Below are 11,153 nucleotides of genomic sequence, written 5' to 3'. Positions count from 1 at the left end.
CAAGCGGCATTCTCTCGACGCTCAATACGACGCGCGACAATTCAGTCGACAGTCAAGATTTTCTGCGATTTTTTTTCTCTAAAACCCAGCGCGATATGCGACACTCAAATATTGATTGTTGCATGATTGTCGCGCATCGTTTTGAGCGTCGAGAGAATGTCGTGTGTCGACCTAAAGGTTTTTAGGTCGACAAGCGACACTTGCGCGATATGGGCTCGATATATCGCGCGAGTGTCATTTCGTGCGTCGAGAGAATGTCGTGTGTCCACCTAGGGGTTTTTAAGTCGAAAAGTGACACTGGCGCGATATTGGCTCGATATATCGCGCAAGTGTAATTTCGTGCGTCGAGAGAATGTCGTGCGTCGAGAGAATGTCGTGTGATTTTTAGGTCGACAGGCGACATTCTTGCGATATATCATATTGAATGTCGCGCGTCGTATCGTGCGTCGAGAGAATGTCGAGAGAATGTCAAGAGTCGCGCTCGAAGGTCGACACACGACATTCTCGCGACATTCATGCGACATTCTTTCGACGCTCAATACGACGCGCGACAATTCAGTCGACAGTCAAGATTTTCTGCGATTTTTTTTCTCTAAAACCCAGCGCGATATGCGACACTCAAATATTGATTGTCGCATAATTGTCGCGCGTCGTATTGAGCGTCGAGAGAATGTCGCTTGAATGTCGTGTGTCGACCTCGAAGGTCGACACGCGGCACTCAATTTGGCACTATCCGGATTCCGTACCTTAGGGCTACGCCCAGGCCAAAAACAACTACGTACTTAATGTACCCAATACTGTCTGATGCAATAGTAAATGTAATGTGTTCTACCTAATACACGACAAACATCATAAAGAAATCACTTAACTTGTCGAAGATATAGAGAATAATAGGTTGGTGACGTGGATGGAGAATGGTTATCCGGCAAGTCGGAGGAAGTTATCGAGTGAGCCGAAGGCGAACCCGATAAGATCCTCCGACGAGCCAGATAACCATTCTCCATCCACGTCACCAACCTATTATTCTATTTATCCTGTCACATTTACAACATTCGTTGAAATGTTTCTAAAATATATAGTTTTCCAGTATTTTGTGTTTAAATATTTAATATGGGAAAAAACACGCCGCAGCAAAAACATTATGACGTCAAGTCATGCAAAACGCTTAGGCTAGATTCCGTCTTGTTAAACAACACAGAAATCGAGTCAATCGTTATTAATGCAATACACAAAGACGAAGTTATGCTGTTAAAATAATAATTTTTAAACAAACAGTACTTTACACGTATGTTGTAATTTTTTTAATTGAAAACAAGTATATTTTATAAATAGAAAATAGTACAGGCGTGCGCATGCGCGGACAGCAACTGACGCATATTCGTGATCACGTGGTCATCTAGCCTAATATCTTTTGGGATATTAGGTTACCTGGTTATCGGGCTGATTTAAAGGCATGTGACAGGATAAATAAATAACGCATTCAATCACTATGAAATTATTCACCCGTTGAGATCAGAATTGAGAAAAGAATGAATATACTTGGAAGTCTTATTACTTCCGCCTAAGACACGATTAGCAGCGACAGCGTAAATAAGTGCCTGCGAATATGGTAAGAATTCATTTGTTTACATGAATTTATGATAAGTTTGGTATTTATTCAAAACCAGTGTTGTTATGGAATAGATTCTATAAATTAAAAGGTTTTCTTTAATACTAATGGTAAATGCTTTTATGTTATTAACATTATTTTTTTTAATCGAAAGTGCGTCATTGGGGTATATATTTACAAGTAGTTTTACCTGTTTGGCTAAGAACTCTCAAACGAGTATAACACTCAATAATAATGGTAAGTACCATGCATATTTGCCCATTTGACAGTGCAAAATATTACTAGTAGGTAGTAAAAAAACATCAAATTTTATATATTACCGTGCATTTGTACCGTAAATCGAAAGTACAATACCAAATGTCCAGCTAACAAACTTTAGGATATTGTGTCATTTGGTTGGATTCAAACACGTGTGTTTACAAACAAACAATTGGAACGATAAATCATGGATAATCTTCAGCACAGGTCGAGATAAGGACATGTGTAACGAAACATATAAATGTGTTTTGTAAAAATACAGGCATACACAAGTCTGGGGTTGTCATATTGTAATCAAGTATTTAAGTGCTTGCTAAATATATGGATTAAATTACCCGATTAAATATTGCATTATATGTCTCACAGGTGGGTAGCGTGTGGCTATGATATTAATTAGTGAAAACATCATTTTGAATGATAAATAATCATATTATAACGAAAAATTAACTTTTCTTAAAAAAAAATTTCACTATCAAATATATATATAACAAGGTATGCAACTCAAAATCAGTTCAAAACGGGGTGCATCGCTTTGAACAGCCATATCTTCATCAATTGTGCAGCGATTTTCACGATCTCGGTCTTATTCAACGCAGAAATGAATTTCCTTTCTGGAAATGTATATGTCTTCAATATTTTTACAAATGCTGGGTCAACTTTTAAGAAATAACACGATACACAACTCGCATGACCCAGTTGACAGTGATCATGCTGTCTTTTAGACTGAAATCTTCACGGAGTAAAGGGCAACTTCCCTACAAAGTCCATGCAGTTCGATAGCATAATTCAATAAAACGTATGAAAAAACATTATTACCGTTCTTGTCGTTACATTCTGCATCAAGACTAACTGTCCAGCGCCGTTTTAAACCTTTGTTTACATACATTTCAACTAACTGACATTTTAAACATACGAGTGATTTCATTGGTCCAATGCGGAGGTGTGTCTTTACAACTGGAGATTTCATTCATAAAGAATGCATGATCACTGTCAACTGGGTCATGCGTGTTGTGTATCGTGTTATTTCTTAAAAGTTGACCCAGCATTTGTAAAAATATTGAAGACATATACATTTCCAGAAAGGAAATTCATTTCTGCGTTGAATAAGACCAAGATCGTGAAAATCGCTGCACAATTGATGAAGGTATGGCTGTTCAAAGCGATGCACCCCGTTTCGGGCTGATTTTGAGTTGCATACCTTGTTATATATATATTTGATAGTAAAATATTTTTTTCCATAAAAGTTAATTTTTCGTTATAATATGATTATTTATCATTCAAAATGATGTTTTCACTAATTTATATCATAGCCACACGCTAACCACCTGTGATATGTCTCGGCACTTGCAATATTGTATCGGTTAAAATAGTACATATCAAAGCAACGATTGTGTACGATATACACGCTGTTTTCTCCTGCGTGCAAATCCTGAATATTGCGTTATATTTGATACGAGCAATTTTCATTACCCGTAAATAAAAAGGTCGATCTTAATGCTCATAAATAACAAAAGATATATCAATAATGAATAAAACGGTTTCTTCTTGAATAGACATAAATATTTGTCTTTTTTGTTTACTGTTACTAAAGCAGTGCAACTGTATTTTATTTATTACATTAAATCACCAGTTAACTAACATAAATGTACACAATTTTGTCACAAACTGGGTCTCATTTGAACGCTCTTCCCGTAAGACATGTGATCTACATGATATATTGCTTTATCTGAAATCTAATAAGATAAAATACTTTGTTCCTGTTTAAAACCCTAAATTCAGCGATGTCTTTATAAGAATTTTGAGGTATTGCCTTATTTAACCAGAGTATCTTAATAACAATTCGAAAACATAAACCGGAATAAATCATTATCTGAGCAAAACTTATCAAACCCCTAAAACATACGTTAGTGTACATGACGCTGGTTAATAAATGCTGTCGAATGATCTGATTTGCCACAGTCTGCACGTCGGTAAACAGTTTAAGTGTACTTATAATGTTGTAATTCACTGATCAATTTCCTAAACTTTTAAACACATGAAGTAATGCAAGTTTGAATACATTATCATCAACGTACATATGGCCGCTATCGCCATTTCAAGTGTGCAAAAGTTACCGTGTACAGATAATGAATAATTCGGACTAGCTTTTATAGAGTGATGCTATCAATAGTCGAAACCGAAAGTGTTTCAAATAGGTTATTATGAACAGGTATTTGTATCTGTGTGGCAAAGAACTCTTAAACAGCTGAGTTCCATCTATATTGTGTCCTTTCAACTGAACCAATTATTACGTACACATAATCTCTATCCACTCCAGGTTTTATATTATCGAGTAATTATAACGTTAAAAAACTACAGTTGATAAATGCAAGTGAAACGAAACACATAAATATGCGAAATCTACAAAGCCAGAAAAATAAATGTCTGGACATTAAAGTGCAGGTATTACATGCTTGGCAATATTAATAGATAGCAAAATACGCTCTGAAATACTTCAATAAATTCAAGACACATTGAAGTTTCAATAACTAAATTGCACATATCCAATCGATTATTGTACGGTATTAAAGCCGTTTATCATGCTTGTAAAACCTTTAAATTTGTATCTTGTATCGTGCGGTGACATATGATACGAGCTATGCCCATTAGCGATCCAATTTCAATTCTATATTTGAGCTTGTACACAAATAAAACTGTGCTACTGTATGGCGAATGTAACAAATTTGCATTGTCAATAGTGCGGTATCTTAGGCTGATCGTTTAGATGTAACTGTGAAGCAAGCCACTTTGATTGCGTTAAGATTATCAATTAAATAGCATACATGCGAACAATTAGATCACAAACATTGTCGCCTTTTTTCAGTTTACGTTTTTTCTGGTTGTCGATGAATGCCGGAGTAATCGGAGCATTCCGTTTCTGCGCGTTGGCAATTAAGTACTAGTAGTAGTTGTAGTTGTATATTTTATTAAAGTGACGCATAGTACATAAATAATCATTGATATTTACAGCAATAATACGATCAATAGTATTATCAGCAAATATATATATACAAAACATTGCACTACCCAGCCATATGAATGGCTTACGAGTCACTGAGTTGACATGTTATCGGTGTAGTCATATAATCACATCAAAATAGTGCAAGAAAGATCACGATAATAAAAAGAGTTAAATTGTTTAAAGTATAGACATTGATAGTTTAGATCAATAACTTGTGTCAATATTAAAAAGCGGACTTACAATCATAGTATTGCAAGTTCATGTAGAAATAAGTAATAGTATTTACATAGGTAATATAATTTACATAATGATTTGTTTAATTTATGTCGGATACATGTAATGCTTCCGATCGTTTCATATAGCAATCTTGAATGAATAATGCAGATTTATAAATAAGTCTCTTATCAGTCAGCATACATAGCCTCTCGTTATATGGAATGTTAGTTATGTTTGGTTTTATATTTGATACACAGTTATAAAGTGATAATCTTAAACAAAGGTAGAATGGACATTCAAATAAGAAATGGTATTCTGTTTCGACCTGATTGGGTTCTTTACACAGAAGGCATAGTCTTTCTTCGATTTTTAAGTTTCTAAACCGCCCGGTTTCAATGCGCAGCGGAAAGGTACCTGTTCTTATTTGAGCAATGTAAGATCTCAAGTGCTTTGGTAGTTGCATAGACACATAATTTTCACATCCAAGTTCGTGTTTAATTTGCCGGTAAGTCCTAAGCTTGGGTTGGGATACGACATCTTGTTGCCATTGGTCAGCATATATATATGTGTAAATGTCTTAAGCATGGCACAGCGAATTGTCCAGCGACAGGTTGCTCATGGATTTAGTAGCATACAGGTCAAGTAAATTTAATTGTTCAAAAACAGGTTTCACGTCCGAACACCATCCGTGGCTGTGTGCGTGATCCCACAAAAAAACTTTCTTTGTAATTCTGTCATCTGGCATTTTGACGAGACGGTCCCATAAGCGGAGCATGTTCAGCTGATGTCTCATTGTGGCCGCTTGCCATCCAGTATCGCCATTTATCGCCAAGTTCGACGCATGTTTATGGACGCCTAGAAACGACCGGATGGCTCTGTTCTGTATCGTGTCACATTTTGCGTATTTTTGATACCCCCATACCCCAGAGCTGTAGGCCATCACCGGGATTACACTGGTGTCGTAGAGTTTTGTGAAGACGTTAAATGTAAGTCCATTTAATGCATTAGCCTTGTTTAACAAGCCACCAAGTGCGCGACCAGCCGATTCCGCTAATATATTAGCTGTCTCCGTGAAGTCAAGCGTATCGGTCAATACACAACCCAAGTATTTATAACTCGGTTTAACACTAATGATATCGTCTCCTATTTTAAAGAGGTAATCAGTTTAATTTTGGCTTTGTTTTCTAAAGTGCACGATGTTCGTTTTTGTTGGCTTAATTTTCATGCGCCAGTTTTTACACCAGTCACTCACTTTATTCAGCATGTTCTGTAAATTTTCCTCGTTTTCACTCAGGATAACAATGTCGTCCGCGTAAAGAAGTATGCATACATTTTCGCCGTTAATCATGATTCCCAAGTTCATGCATTTTTATTCTACAGCTAAATCGTTTATGTATAGTCCGAATAGGGTAGGCGATATTTTATTTCCCTGTTCTACGGAGCATTCTATGTCAAAGTAGTCCGTTAGATGCCCATTAACATCAACCCTTGCACGAGAAGTGCTATACAGATGTCGCAGTATATTATAGAACTGTCCTTGAACGCCGACGGATAATAGTTTTGCCAGCAAGCAGTCTCTGTCAACCCGGTCGAAGGCCTTCATCATGTCGATAAAGCACGCATATGTTGATAAGCCTTGCGATTTTCTATTTCGGATGATAGAACATAATGTAAATAGATGGTCTGTACAGGAACGCAGTTTCCGGAAGCCGTTTTGTTCGTCTACTATTATATCGTTAGAGTCCAGATATTTTGTTAGTCGGCTGTTTAAAACGCTTGAGAAAATTTTGCTAACCGCCGGCATTAGACTTATTCCACGGTAGATGAGCGGTATACGGCGGTCGCTTGTGCTGCTTTTCGGTATTGGCTTAATGATTGACGATGACCATAACGCGGGCGTTATCCCGGTGATAAAACATTTGTTAAATAGTTCATGGAGGAGCTTGTATGAATTTTCATTTTTGAACACTTCATACGGGAGTAGGTCTTCACCACATGCCTTGCCATTTTTACAATTCAGAACAGCCTTTCCTATTTCAGCAATGGAAATGTTAGCGTTCAAAATTGAACACGAGTTGTCCTCCTGGTTTTCAATACAGTGTTCTTCCAGGTCGGTTTTGAATTGTTTGACATCATTATAAAATTGTTCGTCAAAGTTTGATCCTTCGCAAGATTTTGCTTTGTTAAATAGGTTTTTTAAAATCTCCCACCCTTTAAGAACTCTTGTTCTGTCATATACAATGTCGCCGTTTTCGTCAAGTGTCCCCATGGGTATTGTGGAGCTTTGTTTTGGGCCCAGTGATTTTATGTGGCGCCAAAATTCTTTGGGATTCTCTGTGCAGATTTCCTCGAGTTCAGTTTGCTGGTGTCGTTCGTATTGTCGTTTGCGCTTTTTGATCTCCCTATCAAACTGCTTTTGTTTATACTTATATAACTGCCTATGTCTGTGTTTCTCGCGTTTATTTCCAGAGCATTTCAAAAAGTTATGTTCAAGTTCACTCACTTGTAGTATATCAATATAATAATATTAATAAAGTATCCCCATAATTATGACACTTGACTATTAGTATTCATCGTGTTTAAAAGAAGTGTGTATGTAAGACTGTTTCGTAACGGGACTCACTCGATCGTTGCCTCGAACGACTGCGTTTTGAACATACCGGTCTTACTTATAGATCGGTATTCAATTCAACATGTTATGTCATTTTTACTAACGTCATTTGTATTTTAAATATACCTTTAAATACTTAAAACAAGATAATCATGTATAAGCAAACGCAATTTACTATTAAATTTAAAAGTAATGTTACCTAACTAGATCAACATGTTAAATATGTTACCTAAGAAAAAACAGCAAAACAAAACTTGTTAAAGCGTTTTGTGGTTAAATAACAAATCAAACGCTAAAATACTGAGACATGTTTTCTTGCAAAAAGCTAACATCGCGTGAGTTGCTCTATCGTCTTCATTTGCATCATGCGCGTGTATGTTCTTACAAATCGAATACATTAGAATCAGTTCAAAAATTAGCTTTCATTTTATACTTTTATTAAAATAACTTTTGGGTTTTTATGACTTGTCTGACTCAGCAGTCATATATACGAAATCCGTTTGTCAGATTAGCTACCGAGATCAACATGTTTATCTTGTGTTTTGAGACAAAAAGTCTGAACAAAACCTAGCACGGACTCTAGATTACAATATCAATATACACTCCGTGCTTGAATGTATCTTATTTATTTGTGACTACGTGCTTATTTTTTTGAAGAAATGAGAGATTCAAATGTGTCTTATTTATCTTTTATCCATGTCTTAAATGTATATTATTTATATAAGACTACATTCTATACTGCCAGTGTCATGCGAAAACGGATCTTATTTCTTAATATCCACCTTCACACTTTATTCTTTATTAGCGCCGTCTTTAATTAGGCTATCTCTATTTAAAGAACAGATTACTGTGAAATTAATAAAAATGTGCAACGGTGATATTGATCCTTTCTCGTTGTTAATTTTAAATATACACAACAATTTAGCAATAAATGAAATCAGTTATTTTGGCAGTAAATCCTTTTTTTCGAGTACAGTAGCCAGGTGCCTGTGTATTGAGCTGACAAGATAGGGATCATCACAGCAGGTTGCTAATACACAGTGTAGACTTCCCCTGTTTTATTATTATATTTGTTATTTACCTGATTGGAATAAATGAAGTGTATTCAATCGGGTCTGCTGGCGTTACGTTAAAGGTCATTTTATGTGAAAGGCAGGGTTTCGGACATAATTTCAATCGTTTTGCTTTTATACACAATTTTTGAAACAATGAATATATTTGCGCGATGAAACATGATTTATAAATCAAGCTGACAGATTAGTTTCAGTTCTTAATTATGTGTACGGTAATTCAATTCCCATCTCTCGCTTAACTTAACGTTCAATGGCACGCGCACTTAACAAAATTATAAAACATCACGTGTTTCATTATATTTCTTTTTATAAATTATGCACAAATATTATATGTTTTTGTTACGTGCTTGACATAATTATAAAAAAGCAGTTTTTTGTAATACAATCGGAATTTGACCTTAAATTTGATGCAATCCACACACAAAAAATTAGCGGCCAAGCGCTCGGCCGCTGATGGTGTATTGTAATATATACAATTATTATAAGAAACAGTAGCAGACAACAGGCATCTGGTTGATAAGAAGAACTGATATATTTATTGGACGTGAATAACATCACCAACTAAAAATGTTTTTAAATAATAAATTTGCCCAGAATAATTGTGTAACATTATTCATCTAGCGGCCAAGTGCATTAATCTGTTTATTGTTTAGTTATACCATCATTTTTAAACTGATAACTGAAATAAAGAAATATCGTGTGTGTGTTTTTTTTGCTAAGTGTACGTGCTTGAATTAATTATTGTATTACATGTGCCGCATTTAAAGATACTACATCCGCACATCAGACCAAGATAGATATATTTGACATAAAACCCCACCACAGTGAGGCGTTATGAGAGACAGTAACGATAAGGGTGATAGGTGACATTGACGCACAGACTGAACAAAATTCATGTTATGTTATGTACGAACGAAAGGCCGCACGAACGTACGGACCGACGGACAAAGGAACGAAAGGACGGACGTACGAAGGAACGAACGAACGGACGGATTAGCGAATTGACGAATGAACAGACGGACGGATAAACGAAGAAGGGACGGGCAGACGAAGGAACAGACGGACGAACAGACGCATGAACGGACGAATGCACGGACGGACGAACGAAAGAAGGGACGGACGAACGAAGGAACGGACTAACGAACGAACGGATGCACAGACGTGAGAACGAAGGAACGGACGGACCGACGGAGGAACGAACGAACGGAGAGACGAACGAAAGAAGGGACGGATGAACAAAGGAACGGACTTACGAACAAACGGACGCACGAACGTACGAACGAAGGAACGACGGACGAACGCAGGAACGGACGGGCGCACGAACGAAGGGTCGAATAGACGTGCGAACGAACGGACGCACTGACGAACGAAGGAACGGACGGACGCACGCACGAACAAACGGACGGACGAACAGACGACTTCCCCATCCAGATCAGCACTAAAGGCGACCGCGACCGCAGAAGTGCCTGTGCCCATTGCACTAGCACCATTGGTGTGATTTGTGAATGTTTCCTTTTCCCACGCAGTTTCTATTTCTTTTCCCCTGTAACATAGCTTATGTTTCTTTCCATCAATGTTAGTGGACTTGTATATACGTTGCATTCTGTATTATGTGTTTTGGACTTGTAAGTTGCATTTTGCATCTTGTATTGTCAATTTACTACGACGTTATGACATAATGTCATGCGTAAATATATTATTTATCGGGATAGGGCTCCAATAAGGTTCGCCTTTCAGCCCAATCCTATGTCAGGTCATGTAATTCGTGAATATGTTACTATGTCGTAATAAATAAGTTTAAACCAAATAACGTCACGTTACATTCACAACAGGTACCATAGTGGCCAGAACAGAAATCAATTAGTAAGTGGTGTGTAATTTATATTTATATTGGATAATTACATATATGTATTGTCACGAGTAAAGATGAAGCATAAACAAAACAAAAGTGCCCATCAGAAAAAGATGATTATTATTAACAAGATTTGGGTAGATTTGGGTATCCTTATTATAATAATAATAATTATTATTATTATTATTATTATTATTATTATTATAAACATCTTTGCTTCGGCGTTATAATTTGTTTACATCTTCGTGGATTGTTAATGGAGTTTTTAACACTCCAATAATTGATTTTTGTGTTCTTATCATTGGTTCTGTATTGTTAAATGTTACATGTTGCAATGTTGACATCGAAATGATATTAAAGACAACTAAAACTATTTATAGCGTTTTCCTGTAATACATTTTTCAACTGAAGTAAATAATGAGTACCATGGCATGATGGAAAAACATTTATACATCAAATAACGAGTTTGCATTTCAATAAATTTCAACAATATAGCAAATGTATCTCAAAATATCAACAATTCACATTTTAAT

The sequence above is a fragment of the Dreissena polymorpha genome, chromosome 1 (assembly GCF_020536995.1).
Source record: "Dreissena polymorpha isolate Duluth1 chromosome 1, UMN_Dpol_1.0, whole genome shotgun sequence".
Classification (NCBI taxonomy): domain Eukaryota; kingdom Metazoa; phylum Mollusca; class Bivalvia; order Myida; family Dreissenidae; genus Dreissena; species Dreissena polymorpha.
The sequence above is the reverse complement of the archived record's forward strand: the minus strand, read 5'-3'. Positions refer to the sequence as shown.